The sequence below is a fragment of the Pseudopipra pipra genome, chromosome 1 (genome assembly GCF_036250125.1).
Source record: "Pseudopipra pipra isolate bDixPip1 chromosome 1, bDixPip1.hap1, whole genome shotgun sequence".
Taxonomy (NCBI): Eukaryota; Metazoa; Chordata; class Aves; order Passeriformes; family Pipridae; genus Pseudopipra; species Pseudopipra pipra.
Genome location: NC_087549.1, coordinates 134497803 through 134515556, shown reverse-complemented (window position 1 = coordinate 134515556; position 17754 = coordinate 134497803).

Below are 17754 nucleotides of genomic sequence, written 5' to 3'. Positions count from 1 at the left end.
TAGCAAATTCTGTGTAGTGCTCAGAGGTGCACGTGCCTGGGATTGAGAGAAGTAATGTGCAAAGCTGCTCTTTCACTTGTCTTCCACCAAGGAAACAATGATGGGAATCCCCACAATATCCCTTGAAAGTATCAGGGGAAAAAGGTCACACACTCCAGCAACCTTGCTCGCTTATCTCCTCAGTCAGTTATGCCTGAGCACTGTCTCTAGACTAGAGATAACTAAGAACAAGTTAATTTTTTTAGGGAAGAACATGTTGCTTAGGAAATACACTCAGGTGTGACCCTTTCATCAGTAAGTGTTATTTTGACGGTAACATGAAAATATATCTGAAATATGAAACAAGGAACAAAATTTAAATAAGAATAAAATCAATGTAAAAGAAAAATTTTAGGAGAAAAAAGAAGTCCTTACCTAACTCACCATAGTGGCATGCAATATCCCTGTGCTCTGTCCAAACACTTTCACAGGAGACAAGTAGGAATCTGGAGCATGAAATTTGACTGGAAATGTGCAAGGTGCAAAGAGTGCTCTGCTGTGTGCTTCCCTTTCAACCATTCACTCCTCGGGAGGAAGCAGCTATCTCATCCTTATACAGCAGTTCATTCGGAATCCCATTTAACTAAGGACTTGACCATTGCTTCCTGCCCTGACCTAGTGTAGTCAGACCTTGCCCTAACTGTCTTTTGTTCTCCTGGGTCCCTTGAAACTATTTATTTTTCTCAAATTTGCATGGGTTCCTTTCTCCCCCTCCTTTCACTCTTCCCCCTCATGTCCCACATGAAACCTGAAGACCCCTGAGACAAGGGGTTTGCTGGCACCTTGCAAAGGGATGCCTCGTTGTCCCCCACCTTTCTACCTTCTCCCTTTCGTCTTCCTCTCCAAAGTGTAGAAGAACTAGTCTCTCTGAACGTCAGTACAGAATTATGTTACCTCAATAATATTTCTGTAACAAAGTTCTGAGAGATGATTTCCTGAAAAATGAAGTTTCCCTTTTGCAGTTACTTCTTAAAGCAGACTGTATTTCAAAAAGAGAGATCCTATAATGTAAACAGATTCCAGCGTGGAAACTTGATTTTTGCCCTATTTTGAAAAGTTCTAGACTTCATACAATTATTTTCAATTAAGAGATACTTAACACTGGTAGGATAATATAAAAATCTGCTGCATTCAGAATTTAGGCATGTTCTGCAGCTCCTGTATTTGATGACATATTATAGACTGGAAGGAAATTTTTTTCATATTCTAATTCCTTACTAACAGAATATATCTAATACAAGTAACAGAAAAAAGGAAAAAATAACTAGAACTCACACTCTTTTCCTTCTCTCATGATGACATGAGTAAAGCTCTGATTTTCTGAGAAAAGTTATTTTAAAGTTTTGAGACCAGAGCACTAGATAACTCACCATTTTTATTCTGAGACTACTATGTTTATCCTTTGGTTTTAGTGGAGTTGGCATACTCATAAATCCCACCTTCCTCTGGCTGTTATTTCTGTCTGGTAAATTATTTTTTTATTCACAAGGCAATAAAAGGTCACTGGAAAGAGGAATATAATATTCACTCTCATAAAATAAAGTTAAAGAGTATTTAGCATTTATATCTTTCCAGGGTAGTAAACAAAATATGGTTTATTTGACTCAATGAAGACCTATGATACTGAAAGAGATAAATCTAATGACTTGTTTTAACAAAATAAGATAAATCTTTCGAGACAAATCTTCAATAATGCCCTGTTGTTCCTGTGGAAGTCCACTACACAATTATACGTAGGTGCACATAGAAAGAGCAGCACTTCGGCTCTTACCTGCCAGAATTATATATGAGATGCACAAGTAGACTTCTTAAACACCTCTGGAAGTACAACACACTTCTAAAGTGTTACTCTATTAAATTATAAAAGCAAAACATTTCTTAATAAAGTTTAGTACTAAATTTGATCATAAAATTACCAGAATAACAGAGATTTTCCATTTTTCATCAAGATCTGTTTTGACTGAGGGCTGGTTCATGGGATTTATTTTTGAGAACTAAAGCAAATTAATTCCTTTTGAAAGGAAAATTTAATTCTGCTTAGTAGGAAAATTTAATTCTCTAGCTTGGTTTAAAAAAAGATACAGCAGCTAACCAGTGAATGTACCTAAGTGTATACCACAGACAGCATAAGCCATAATTTTTTAGAACAAAATTGTATGTGAAAAAACAGTGAAAGAATGCATAATAAAAATATGTTTTGCATTTTTCCACAACAATATTCACTTTCATTTTCTTTTTTTTTGTGATTTCTTCATATTAACATTTTTTAAATGCAGTCTGCAGGAATGGAAGTTCTGGCAAAGAATTGTTCTGGCCCCAGGTAATTCCTTAACAAGAAGGAGAATTTTATATTCACAGCCCAGATTTTTCCTGGTCGAACTCATCTATTAACTGTGATCTCTTATGTGGACATCTGACAGACCTAAAAAAAAAGTTATTCTGCCAATAGAAAGTTGAAACAAGGTTTCCTCCTAAATGTGGACTCAGTTTCAGAGTTTAGAAAGGAAAGTCCAGTAATACATACTTCTTCATCTGCCCCATGACTTCTGATCAGTCTCGGCCTGTTCAGCTCTTTGCAAACCACAGCTCATTTCATTAATCTACATTTTGCATAAGTAACAGCAGTGGAAGCATTCATTTCTCAGTAACTATTTGTTCTTATACTTGCTGGCAAGCTGATGCCCCACCATGGGGGGGGACTATTGTAGGGGAAGTCCTTCTCAGTGCCGACAGCACCAAACAGTATAAGGCCAGTCATCCAGCTGGGAGGAGGGAGGGTGGTGTGGGTGTGTGTTATTTGCCCAGCACACACCTGTGCACCCACTAAGCATATTACAGTAAGACAGAATTTTCACAGAAAATGCTGTTGGTAGACTAAAAAAATTATCTTGCAAAGTTAATATTTCTGTTCTCTGAGAACCCTAGATCAAAATGACTGGCCCATGTTGACATATGGTAGACCTTCAGATTTCAAGTTTTTACTGAAGGATTGCTGTAAAAAAGCCCCATAAATAGCTTTTTTAATTTGGGCAACAATTTCTTTATTCTTATTGCTCTCAGAAGTTACTGAAATATTTTTATTTAAAAGGAAGAAAAGAAGGAAAGAAAGTACAGAAATCTGTGGAAGGGAAGGGAAGGGAAGGGAAGGGAAGGGAAGGGAAGGGAAGGGAAGGGAAGGGAAGGGAAGGGAAGGGAAGGGAAGGGAAGGGAAGGGAAGGGAAGGGAAGGGAAGGGAAGGGAAGGGAAGGGAAGGGAAGGGAAGGGAAGGGAAGGGAAGGGAAGGGAAGGGAAGGGAAGGGAAGGGAAGGGAAGGGAAGGGAAGGGAAGGGAAGGGAAAATGTTTGGAAAGAAATTATGGCATCTTCAATTTATGTCTGATGAAGACAAAGAACTGGAGTTTTAGATAAATTGAAACCCTCAGTTGATACTGATGAGAAAGAACCTGAAGTAGAGGTACTGTCAATAGCTTTGTATAAATTATTCATATTTTCAATCAAAGGCTCTTAAACTATTTCAGTTCTGGGAGGTGGGAAAAATGAAAAAGAAAAAAAAAATCTTGTTACCTAAAGCTAGGAATCTAAACAGAAGTGATTGTGTTTTCCCTTATTGGTTATTTCCAGCATTCCCACTGGAGTTATGGAAAGTTTCAAGCACTTAGCATCTCCTACAACTCAGCTTTTTTGTTTAGGTACCTATGTTTAAGCAGACTACAATGTTGTTTCTTTCTGGTAAATAAGCCTTAATCTTTACATAGTTTTTCTCTCAATTACTGATACACCAGGCATATCTGCTTTGAAAAAAGACTGATCTACTTACTGCTTCATGCTAACAGTGTCATAAAGAAAGTGCAGAAGTAGTCACAAAAAACCATACAGGAAATAAGAAAATGCTCACTTTTGCACAGTCATTTTGAATATCAATTTACTTGCATTGACAACCATTTCCATACTACTCCATTAATTAGATACTAGAACTATTTTCAAGAGTAATACAAGCAAGGATTTGGCCAAATCTGAAATAATCCTTTATCAATCACAGTTATCCCCATTCAAAATCTAAAAACTAATTCTTCCCTTGTTCAGCTGCCAGTTGTAGGTTTGGAGAACTCTTCTCCACTTCCATGATCTAAACAGTCCAATCTTGTAGAAGAAAAAGCTGGCCCTAATTTGCCTGCTTAAAATCCACATGTCCACTAAGGATTTGGTTTTTGACTATTACTTTTTTTCAGCGAAGGACCACCCTGATTGGATGCTGGAAGCTGCCCTAATGCCATTGTGTCTGGTAGAAAGATATTTCCAGAACAGGATCTCAAAGAGTGATTGAGGCTTGATGGAACTTTTTCTTCCTTTCTATCTTAGTATTGAAAATCAAATATAATCACTATTTATCCTCCCACCTGAACAGCTCCCTGCCTTGGGCTTTTCAAGTGGCACCATGTAACTTCATAACTCCCATAAATCAGGTAATCCTGTGTATTCAGTCCTACAGGTGCCAGGAACTCATTTTTTAACCCAACAAGATTTATCGGATGGTGATTTTTCATGCCTTCTGGCACCTCAAGACAGTGGATATTTATATTTTTCCTCCCAACTTATTCTCTAACATTTCAAAGCAATGACTGTATATCACAGTTTGTGTTCTAAAAGTATCACCTCATGACGAACTCCCTACGCATTGATACGTAAAGGATCTAAGAGTTTTGCCATTTTTTTTCCCGTGGCTGACTGTGCTGCAGGTTTTTGTACAAGAGAACGGATGTGCCTGGTACAGTGTGCTTTGCATTGCTGTTTTGAAAGACCTGGTGATGTACCAGCATAATGGATCTCCCCACTTCGGTGTTTGTAGAAACTGGCAAGCTACAGATAGTACATTATGCCCCAAATGACAATCTGTTACCAAATCTTGTCACCAATTTTTCAAGAGACTATTAAGAAAATAAATTACTTGTAAACAGGCTACTGCAGGGGGTTTCTGTCCTAATACTAAAGTGTCCTCATACTCCAACAACCGAAGATGGAATGATTGTCATCTTTGTCAGGAAAACTAAACCTAATGTAGGAATTGGTGATACTACATTTTTACAGATGTAATACTGTCATATATATGAAATTTCCTATTCTCATACTGAAATAATGAGAATTGAAGGTTCCTGAAAAGAAACCATTATGAAATTTATAATACTAGAATGCCAATAATACTTATTTATTATTTTTGCTTCACCCTGACTATTTTCTTTCTGGGAGTTTCTAACTGTGAGGCATTTTGCAGTTTTAAACATTCCCTGATTATATTTATCTGTAATCCTACTGTTATCTCTAGGAAAGCTGCTGGTCTACTATATGCCATCACTTGTCATCATCTACATATGCATTTTATAATGTGAACCAAAGCCCTATTTGAGTCTCTCATTATTCAATATTTGAGAAGTGAATAAAACACAGAAAAAAAACCCTGTATTTTAAACTCACTATGAGTAAAGCATGACAGTTAGTGCCTGAGAGTTTATTAAAGTTGCAGAGACTGCTTTGATCTGCACTGTACTTTAACAGTAAAGGTGGAATTGCTACGATTAATCTTGGGGTTGGGGGCGAGATTATAAAAGAAAGTGCTCCCGCAAGACCAAAGAACTAGGAAGAAGACTGACACTGGGAGGAAAACAAACAGTTTATATGGCAAGTGTCCCAGACTGTTTTTAAGTTCAGGGTTAGGACTGAGTTGAGGTCAGGGTCACAGAAACATGCTAATTTATACAGCTTGATGTTCAAATCAATTGCAGTTTGGGAACAATTTCTGTTCCCATTAACTGTGTCTGGATAATGGTTAGCACTATGAATTGCTCTGATTAGATCTACAAAATGTAGATGATAAATTATTACTTTTGCTACATGATCTTAGAAGAGCAAGGACTCAGGAAAAGGACTTGGGCCAAAACAAGGAGTACTTTTTTTATCCTTTTTTGCTACTAGCTCTAAAGGTGGAGTTTGATTAGTGCCATAGACATCACGAACTGACTTTTTTCTTATTACTTCTGTATGAAACTTAACACCTGAAGAGATAGGATGGCAATGGATGCGAAATGGAAAACCAGTTATGCTTGATTTTGGCCAGGGGAGAGGTGTCTAAAGTGCTATTAAGGATTATTGTTAACATTAGGACGAAGGCTGGCAAAAAGAATTAGAACAGTGCCTGAGGTGCTCAGTTTATTTCTCTATCTTGCCAAATCCACAGGTTAGCCAGCGAAGCTGTCCCAGCTTACAGTTTTCCAAGTCATTTTCATAGTTGGAAAAGAGTGTTTATGATAGACTGTGAAGACCTCCAGCGACTGAGCAATAAAATCAACATGTGCGGGACCTCTGCTTGCCTGTTACCTAACTCTGCTTGGCCTCTGTTATATATCTCAGAATAGAGTGAAATAGAAACCACCATTTTCTCATCAGTCCTCAGCTAAATCTGTGTGCAGTATCAGTATCAATAACAGTATCAAACCACTTATCTAACAGTTCACACAAAACCAAAGTTTTCTTTTTTTGTGAAGATAAAATCCACACCCTGTCTCAATCAAATTTGGCTTCATGTGGCCCAACATGGCTATGAGCCATCCACTGCCTTTACAGCATTGTGCCTAACAATAAACTTGAGAAGGGATTCATGCCTGAGGCTCCTCTGCAGACCTCCTGAAGGGCCTCTTCAAAGCCACTGGTGGTATGGTCTCCAAGTTGGCCTGGAGTGCAGGTGGCCTAAACTGCAACCTGCTGAATCTTGGTACAGGATAAATTAATGATAAATTTTAAAAAAATCTGCAAGAATGAGGATTTACATGGGCAGATAGTGATAGGACAAAGGGGAACAGTTTTAAACTAGATTTAGATTAGATATTAGGAAGAAATTCTTTCCTCAGACTGTGGTGAGGCACTGCAATATATTGACCAAAGAAGCTGTGGATGTCCCATCCCTGGAAATCTTCAAGGCCAGGTTGGTGGGAGCCCTGGGCAACCTGATATAGTGGATGCTATCCCTCCCCATGGCAGGGCTGTTGGAACTAGATGATCTTTAGGTCCCTTCCAACCCAAACCATTCTATGATTCTATAGCACTATGATTCTATGATTTGTGTATTCCACATGCCCAAATTAACTAAGCTCCAACTACTTTCCATTACTAATCTACATCCAAACCTATCTTTAACTTTACTACAAAAACCCACACTCAACAGGCACACAAAGTGTAGGACCCTGTGCGTCTCAGCTCTCATTCCCACTGTAGGAGATAAGCAGAATTCAAACATGAAGCAAATCTAACAAACTTATAACACTATCCACAACCGTACAGACACTGCTATACCAGCAGCACTCACAAAGCTCTTAAACCAACACAGACAAGGTCTCAGAGGATTGAGGAGTAAAACAAACATCTCAGGCCTCAGTCCCAGTCTCAACACTAATTCAAACTGTAACTTTGAGTCTAGTCCTTCTTGCCCCTTGCTCATTCCTGTTTTGTCCTATAGAACAGTCTTGTACAATAGAAATTTGAACAGTAAGTCTATCGCTTCAGCGTTTCCCATATACAACAATAGGTCAAGAAGAAATTATATGTTAATCTTTTGTCATAAATCAATTTCAATTCGATTGTCACAGAAAGCCCCAATACCTGGCTTGGTTAAACTACTATCAATAAATCATTTTATTTCATATGCTGAATTTTGAAGACTAAAACTAAAAGCAAATTTTTATCCCCTGAGACTTTAATGAAGAGTAAACTAAGTCACTAACATCCATAAAAAATAATCTGTTTCAAAAGTTTAAGATATTCTACAAACAACATTTATTCTTCTGAATGCTCAGTTGTTTTGGAACCATCTGGAAGGAATTCTTTTGAGAAATACCAGATAAAAATACCTAGATAAAAAAGGCTACTATTTTGGTTCTCAGAAACATGAACAGACTAAAGTTAGGACCCTGAAAAGCAACAAAACTGAAGCATGCTGTAAACTAGAAAGATATTGGAGAGATGTGGAACATTTAGCAGGATTGACTGAATCAGAGGACTGAGAATTTATGATTTAAAAATTTACAGTAGTTCTGTTTGGAAAATTTTAACCATGTAGAGTGTGCCTTCTTGAAGCCGCAGCAACTGTCAACATCTCTCAAGAGAGGGACAGCCCATATTTTATGCCTATCAGTCCAAAATTTCCTTCCCAAATCTTTTCAAGTATACATATATGAAATGTGAAGAAAAATTCTTGGGAAATATCTAAAAAAAAAATCAGTTAAGATTTCTATGGTGCATACTAATTTCATATGTCCTATGGATGTATAATTTAATAGATGATACTGGAGAATTTAATATAGATTATGTTAACAGGTTATGGATTATGCTAACAGAGTGAGTACTTGAGGAGCCTAGAGAATAGGATAGAAAATTTCTTCTTTTTTAAAAACTTTTTTGTCTACAGCAAACACAGAACTGTTTACTCAATTAGAGAATTAAAAATAACTTAAAGGATTTTGCCTTATGCTTTCCAGTATGAGTAAAAATGACAAAATCTCAAAAGGTGACAAAGCACATTTAGGCTCAGCCCTGCCACCTGTCTTGATGAACTATGTGAAAGCACCTTATCACCCTCAACACCAAAAGAGCAGGTGACATGTCAGCAGTGGTGACACTGCAGCTCAGGAGGCAGCTCTTTGCAGGGCTTGGGGAAAGGACTCGGCTTTGCTCAGCCAGAGGTGCTAGAGCTGCAGCCCACCCCACCAGCAAGGTTGCCAGGGTTACCACAGTCATCCCAAGTGTGGAGATTCAAGATTGTAATAGAGAAGCTTTGCTTCACTAAACAAAAAAATAACAGAATAGAGAGAGATAATTAAATACTAGAGGATTGCTGCAGAAATAAATAAAACTGAATAAAACCATTAGCAACTACATACAGACAAAATGCCAGAGACAGCAAAATTATCGCTAAATCCTGAACTATATGTTGATTTTTAAAAGTGTTTTATAAACCTATGGGGAATTTTTTGCACAATTACGTTGACACTGCTGTCTCTGTTATACCCTTTACCACTCTCATAGTATGCTCACATTTATCCCAGCTATATCACGGGGAGACAGAGGTGTCTTGTTCCTCATGCAGGTCAAGATGAAGCCTCAGCTTCAGCCATCTATGCTGGTTCAGCACAGCTCTTCCTGCATTTGGCCATAAAAAGTCTTATCCGGGAATTTTTTAGCTGAGCTACAGGTTAATTCAATGTTCAAGTATAAAGTACTGTTTGAATCAGGAGAGCTGCTGTGCATTGTCCCTTTTTGGCAGAGCAGATTTTTATATCAGGGTACCCAAAGCCAAACAGCAGACCACAGGCATGAATTCGTGCTGCTGAGTGTGCCAGGGGCACACCAGTACCCCTATATAAGCACAGCAAGAGTGTAGCTAATTTTATTACAAAAAACCTAATTATTACAAAATTACTCAGCTTGTATCTGAGTACAGAATTAAGCTCCTGGGATAAACATATCTTTCAAATATAAGTTCAGAAACTACCACTGGATGCTGTGAAATGCAAAACCACTTCAAAAGCCCCCTAAAATTTTGAGAAAATTCTATTGGAGTCTTAAAACTGCTCATGCTTTTCATAATTTTCTTTTGTGGTTTTTTTTCCACATTTTTCTGCTTCTATTTTATAGTCTTTCATTGAAGAAATGGCCTTGCTTTTGCCTTATTTAATTTATTTCTTAAATGGAGGCACATACATTTTCATGATACCCGTGCAAAATCTTATGTGATCAGCATAAAGTCAGGAAGAGGTGACTTATGTAATAAAAGTTTGAGAGTAAACTTAAAAGACCATCGTCCTATCACTTATATAATTATTTGCAATATAATATCATATTGAGAAATTACTTTGAACAACATTTACACTTTTTTTTTTTGAGGAATTGTATTTTGTATCCGAAGTCCAAACATCTCATGCCTGATAATTTCTTCAAAATATTGTTCCTTACCATAGACTGTTTCTTTGGCTGTGAAACTTAGGTTGGACACTTATGCATTAGTATTCTAAAGCACTGCAGTTAGACAGGATATCTGTTTCTATTATAAGCCATTTCTTTTTTAAGTTACTAGTTTTAAAGACAGTGTAAATGCTGAACAGGAAATGGGTGTCTGGATGTATTTACTCTATAGGCACCTATTAAAAAATAAAATTAAGAGAGCAAATATAAGAATGAAAAAGAATATTTAGTAAATCTAGAAGAGAAGTTTACCTAGTGAAAAAAAAAATTTTCTGAGCTTAGCTATTTAAGCTTGCATCTTTATTGATTGTGCAGGTTGTCAAGCAGTACAATCTAACTAGACAATGTTGATTCATTATCGTCAGGTTAAGCCCACATTGTGAAGAATTCCACAAGGAAGCAAGAAGGCTTATTGTAACTATTTCTGCTTTTGCTGGTTTATATTGGTAAATCTCCAGGGATTTTAGGAGACGAAGGAAAGTGACATAGGCAAGAGGCCCAGGATACTTCTATTTGCAGGACTCAAATCAGTGTAAATGAGTAATTTGTCTATTATCCTTTGTAGTGATTGGTTTGAACACGAGAATCTTTTCATCTGGAGTGATGAGTCTTGTATCTCCTGGACACTTATAGAGGGTTTGACCTTTTAGGGTTTTTAGGCACCTAAGTATCAATTTCTGTGTTTCTGAATGCTTGGCTTTCTTATAGGAGACACCGGGAAAGTCTTAGGCTTCTGGACATTGTACTCCGATCAGCAAACCTTGTATTTCTGCCTCTCTCTTCCTGTGGACACACTCTTCAAGCCATTGTGTGCAATGGGGATTACAGGACCCGACTCTCCTTTCATCTTATGGAATTTGTGATGCCTCCACAGCCTCTGCTTAGCACACTGCAAGAGTACCTTCTTCTGCTGCTCTTTTCAGGAGATTTTAAGCCTCTTTTCCTTTTGCTCTTTTCATATCTCCAATTGGAAGAGACTCAAACTGCAAGAGAATGTAGACAGGAGACAAAATACTGCATATGCTTCATCAAAATCCCTTGGCAGTAGAATTTTATGTCACAGACAGGTTTGGGGTTTCATTGAGGTATAAAGCTGAAGAAGGAGATGATAAAGATGAGAAAAAATCTCCCAGAAAATGGAGAAAATGTAAGAAAAAAATTAATGTAGCCAGATAAATTGTTGTGCATACAAATGGTGTGAAAGTCTATTTTCAAAATATTCAACATATACATGGATTTATTCAATATTTTTCCATCTTTCTATCCATCACCAGACTTCTGCAACTTTGAATTGCTGGACCAGATAACTGAATTTTTAAAAATTATGCTTAAATGTTTAGCAGTAACAAATGGATATAATATCATTTCAGTAATACAATTATCGCGTGTTTCTGGGAGTTTCACAAAAAATGGATATAATATCATTTCAGTAATACAATTATCACATGATTCGGGGTTTCACAAAATTAAAGGGATTAAATGTCTCTCTAAAGGTTTATAGTTTGATGCAAATCTATAACTCAAAAAGCCTGCCTGCAATTCAGCTGCCTAAGAAATATATATTTAAAATGCACACAGAGCTTTTGATCTAAATGAGAAACATGAAGAAAAAAGTTGTCATGTTAAAAATTTGAGGGTACATTGAGGTTGACTTTTTGAATTTTGTATTTTTAAGATAAGTTTAGGGGCAACTAAAAGTATTTTTCCACCTTATCTAAACTGAATGTGAGGACAAAGGCAAGACTGTCCAGAGTACAAACGATGACCTATGAGATTAAAAAGAAGTCTCTTTGTTGCAATTCTATCATCACTTGTAAGTGACAAAGTGCCAAAAGACAGGTTTCTGGCAGCAGCAATATATTTTCTTCGGGGCAGGAAAATCATCAACAAGGTGTCTGTATACGTGTAGCAGTGCTTGAATATGAAAGCAATTTTCTGAAGCCCTGTGGCTTAATTCTATTGTTTTCATCAGGAACGAATATTCTGGATCACAATCTTCAGCAACTGATAATAATGGACACACTGTGAAAAATGGATGAGCAAGTTCCTCAGATGACTGCTGGACAAGGCTCCAGTACCATAGACAGCAATATTTGCATTTATCTAAAAAGAGATTAAATGCTAACAAGGTTTCAGTACATTTATCTGTCTGGCTTCTGTGTATGGTTTCCATTAGATTAAAGGAGGAAGGAAAAAATGCAAAGGGAATAAAATGTAGATAAAAAAAAAAAAGGCATGCTGCATGTAGAGAGTTACTATAATCTTCCATTTCCTAAAATACAAATATCAACTAGAGATGCAGAAATACAAGCAGAGATACAACTGCTCAATCAAAGTATAGGTAATGTGGGATAATAGAAATTATTGCACAATCTACCTCTAATGTAGTAATATACCTTCAAGAAAGCCTAATTATGCATCCAATATTCATACTTAATACCTTCTGAAAAATGCCTCAGACATATGAAAACCAGTTATTTGGCAGCAGAACCATATCCTCTAGCATTTGATGGTAATATAATTTATAAGTTTCTTTAATTATTCATTTCCACCCAGCCTAGCCGGCACCTTTATTATCTTCCCATGCAGAGTATCCTCCAACTTGGAGCAAAGACTGTGTATGGGAGCAGGTTCTGTAGACAAGCTCAAGGGATTCTCTTTATATTGGCAAATAGAGATAGTTGTTGACTTCTACATCCACTCAAAATCTGCCCAAAAAACCACTGGGTTTGTCCCAGTTATGGACCTGAATTAACGTTTTTTTTTAAAAAAAAGTCTACATTTTTTTCATTTTTACACTGCCTTGAAAATTATTTCAAAGCAGTGTAGAATATTTGCATTTAATTCTACTCCTTCTGTAAATAAAGGGAAAAAATGTATCTTAGGCAGGAACAAGATGAGAGTCCAAAGGCATTTGACTTCATATAAAAATTCTAGATTCTGATCCTGATCAGGCAAGAATATAATCTAGGTATAGGCTTTACTTTATGCACGTAAGCAGCTTCATTTCAGACATGGCAGGATTAAAGCAGATGGAGTTAAACATGGGAAAAATTGTATGTTCAGTTCTTTTCACATTTAAACTAAGGCTTATATTCCCAAAATTTCAAAATTATTTGGATACCTTAACAACTCTGAGAAACTAAAAATTACTCAGAAACTGTTGAGCCATGTTTCTCCACTAAACAAAGCTGTAAGAAAATGGTATTTTAATGAATTTATGTGATTAATCTTATTAGAAAAATATTATGATTCTGTATTCAAATGTATTGTCTTGATTTTGACTTTTTGCATTTTTCTCACTAAAAAAAACTTTTATATTAATTTTAAACCACACTGTCTAGTTAGTGCAAAAATTAAGCCATTAAAATAACATTGGGAAAATAGGTTTTGGAAGTACTAATTATTTGTTTATTTACAAACTGAAGCTTTCCAACTCTAATCACACAGAAAGGTTCACTGGCTCTCCACTACAGGAGTAACACAGTTCTGCTTAAGACACATGTTAATTATTTATTATAAAGTTCATAAAGGTGGTTCCCTAAGATCAAAGCACTGCCCATCCACAAAATTCAATGGAAGCTAGCAGCGCTTAGTAAAGAACAGCCTCTGTCCTTACCTTTATCTATTTCTGCTTTTCCAGGGTAACAAAATTTTATAGCCACCATATAGAACATGATATCCAAAATGATAACCAGTGTATGGGTATTCATATGGTGTTATCTCTTCAGTTGACAGAGAATTCCCAGGCTGCAGTGTCTGGTTACAGGACCCGCAGTTTACAAGGTGATGGCATCTCCCACAGTGGGACTCTGTGTTGGTTAAGCTAAGAAATATTTTTGCCCAACCTCCAGGAAAAATGTAAAACTACAGCAATCTGTCTTTAACTCCCACTCTGATAAACTGTGAATAATAAATGGCTGAATACAACTATCACAAGTCAGGCTGCTATTTTGGATAAATATAATGGCAGGCACTGAATACATGAAGGGCCATAAGGACAAACGGGAACAATTGGTGTTGTTAAACACTGACTGCCTAACTAGTGAAAAGAATGTTCTTTATACCTCAGATATGACAAGGGAATCATGGATACATTTCTGTCTAATTCCTTTCAATGGCAGCAATTTTTGACATGTTTTGCTATAACAATGAATTTTATAACACATTTAAATAAACATTTTGCACATCTATTATTCCTGTACGTATAAAACTGATATGAAACCAGTACTGTGAATGTCTGTGGTGTCTGCTATTGCCTATTTGAAGATTGAATTGAATTCACCATTGAATGAGTTTATCTCGCAGCTGTAAAGGTAACTCTTGGTTTTTAAAGGAAAATCATAAAAGAATATACTAAAAGATAACTCTTATTTTTTAAAGGAAAATTGTAAAAGTATATATTATTACAGTATAAGAAAATGTAAAAAGTGTTTTGCAGTGAATTTCAATGCCATATAACCAGCCTCAGATCCTGCACTTTGATTTCTTAAATTTCTTCAAAAATTAATCTCTCCATGAAAAAATAAAGCTAGTCAAAATGCAAGCCCATTACTGAATTGTGGAGGCCAGTCCTATTAGGATCTGGGACTCTGGGAGGGAGCTCCAGAAAGATCAGAGTATCAGCAAGAAAAATAAGTCCATTATTTACCAAGGTATTGGCGTTCTGTCTCTTCATTCAACTACTTCTAACGCTGCACATGAGAACTACAGTAGTGAAAATGTACTGCATCAGGAATGGTACACAAGATCTATGAACAATTTGTCCCTCCTGTCATTGCCAGAACAAGCCTTGCCACAGATCAGAAATGAAGCAAAACAAAAGAATAACCTTAAAAAACTTCAGGTAGCAGATACTCCATTCAAACAACTGACATATCAGGGGCTAAATTTTCAAAATTTGCAAGGTTCAAATTACGTGACACAATATTTATATGAAAATGCACAACACATACATACATCAGTGAGGCATTTCTGAGTGTACCTATCCAATTTCTCAGTTAAGGTACAGGTATCTGTATTTTATCCTGTACTTGATACAGCTAGAACCCAAAATCACACAGATACTTTGTTCAATGTAAACATCATAAAAAATTTCAAGAAATAAAATTATTTAAATCCTTACAGGTTAAAAGAGCAACTAAGAAACTGTAACATTGGAATGCTTTTTATGACCAATATTTCTATAGTATTTGGCATAGATGAAATAGACAGTCATGCAATGATCTCTGAACCATCAATCATATAATTCCTTTCCTACATTCCTCAAGATCCACCTGAGAAACTAGATGTCTTGTCTCCACATCCAACTATGCTGGTTTTGCCTGGGATAGAATTCATTTTCTTCACAGTGGCTGGTATGGGGCTATGTTTTGGATTTGTGCTGAATACAGGGTTGATAAAATAGAGATGTTTTTGTTATTGCTGAGCAGGGCTTACATACAGCCAAGGCCTTTTTTGCTTTTTGTACTGCTACTGGCGAGGAAATTGGGAGTGCATGGGAGACGGGGAGGCGACACAGCTGGGGCAGGTGATCAAAGGGATATTCCATACCATATGACATCATGGTCAGTATATAATGTGGGGGGAAGAAGGAAAAAGAAGGGACATTTGAAGTAACAACGTTTGTCTTCCCAAGTAACTGTTATGTGTGACGGGGCCCTGTTCTCCTGGCAATGGCTGAACACCTGCCTGTCCATGGGAAGTTGTGAATTAATTCCTTGTTTTGTTTTGATTGCATGCTCGGCTTTCTCTTTCCCTATTAAAGTCTTTATCTCAACTCACAAGTTTTCTTGCTTTTACCCTTCCGATCCTCTCCCTGATCCTACTGGCGGGGGAGTGAGTGAGTGGCTGTGTGGGGCTTGGCTGCTGGCTGGGGTTAAACCACAACACCCACACACAAGATTTGCACAAACTCTCTTTCTTAAAGGTTGCAGTATTTCTTTATATTTTAGCCTAAATTTATTTATTCATGTTTACTCATCTATACTCATTTGAGTCAACATTGCCCTTGAGTTTAAGCAATTCTCAATTCTTCGTGTCCCATTCCTGACGTAATTAAAGCAATCACATCCTCTTCCAGCTTACTTTCTGCAAGACTAATAAAACCCAGCTATGATCTCCAGCTCCTTGATCATCCAGGAAACTTTTCTTTGCAATTGTTTTGACTTGATCTCAGCTTTATTGCATATAAGTGTACAAAATTGATCAGTACTCCAGATGAGATCTCATGTAAGGCCTTATAAAATGGCATTCACATTTCCTTCTGTCTTGGAAACATTTCACTTGATATATCCTAAGACTCTTTACTTCTCACAGTCCTGCATCCAACCCATTTCAGTTATCCTTTGACCAACTAAGACTGTGTCCACATTGTTTAAAGCACCTTCTAGAGGCTACAGCAGAGGTCATAGCGACAAATGATGCCAAATTACTCATGCCCACACTGCTTGAAGTCCTTTTCTAGTGACCACCAGCCAAGTCTAAATTGCACAGCACTTGATCTGGGTCCCCTCTGGTATCTGTATGATACTCCTGTGGCCCTAACAATTAATACTGGTTCTCTTGTGGCTTTCCTGTTAAAGTGCCCAAAATAAAAGGGAAACTGAGTGTGCCAGAGTAATGCTAAACCAAGGACACTGTTTGGAGATGGGTGATATATGAGAGATACTGGGTTTGCTTAAACAGGTTTGGATGGTTACACAGTGCCCCATAGGTTTGAGCTCTCCCTAGCTCTGTATGAGAAACAGTCCTGGGAGTAAGCTACACCTTCTTACTAATAACACACTTGGATTTTCCCTAGGAAGGAATTAACGGTGAGGTCCAAGAGAGAGCTTCATACATGCAGTGCAACTGATGAGGAAAGTAGCCAGAAATTGGCTGAGAATTTTCATCATTTCACCAGTGCACATGTATATATTCTTTTTCCTCCATTATTTCCAAAAGATGGTGGCCCCTCACTTGACAGAAAATGTTGCTATTGCTCTCCGATGACCAGGTCAATGCTAATTGCCTTCACATTTTCTTTATATTTAATAAAAAAATATTACAGTCACTTCTTTGATTATTTTTTGTAGCCATTTCACCCTTAAAATCTCCACTATTCCCCTACATTGAATATAAACCATCAACTTGTATTGATTCAATGATTGTTTATTGAAGAAATCAGTCTGATCTCTACAGATACACCACTAAACAAAACATCAGCAGTGAGCAGTGAAAGTCCTCCATCATGCAATTATTAGAAAAGTCCATGGTATAATTTTCCCCTGTGCCAACTCGCCGTCTCAGTCGACTCCTAAGCACAATTTACAAAAGCTGGCACAGTGTCAATCTGAGCACGCATGGAGGCAAACTGCTGGAAGACTAAAAGCACTTAATAATATGGACATGGGTTATGCTATTCTGTTGGCTTCTTCATCAGAAAATAGCCCCAGGCCCTCTGAATTTTCTGGTGTAGACTTGGATCACATGATTATTAGCCTTTCTTAAAGATATTCATCTGGTATTATTGCAACCTCTTAAATACATTTAGATCTGAATTATTTTTAAAGTGTGCAATGGTTTGCCATTTTGTCAGATCTTTAGGAGGTGAGATATTCAATTAGAGTCTTCTAACCTTGTTTGAATATACTGAAATCTAATCGTGAACATCCCATCCCACTTTATCTCTGTGATGAACAGAGGCAGTCACTGCATTCAAACACCTCTA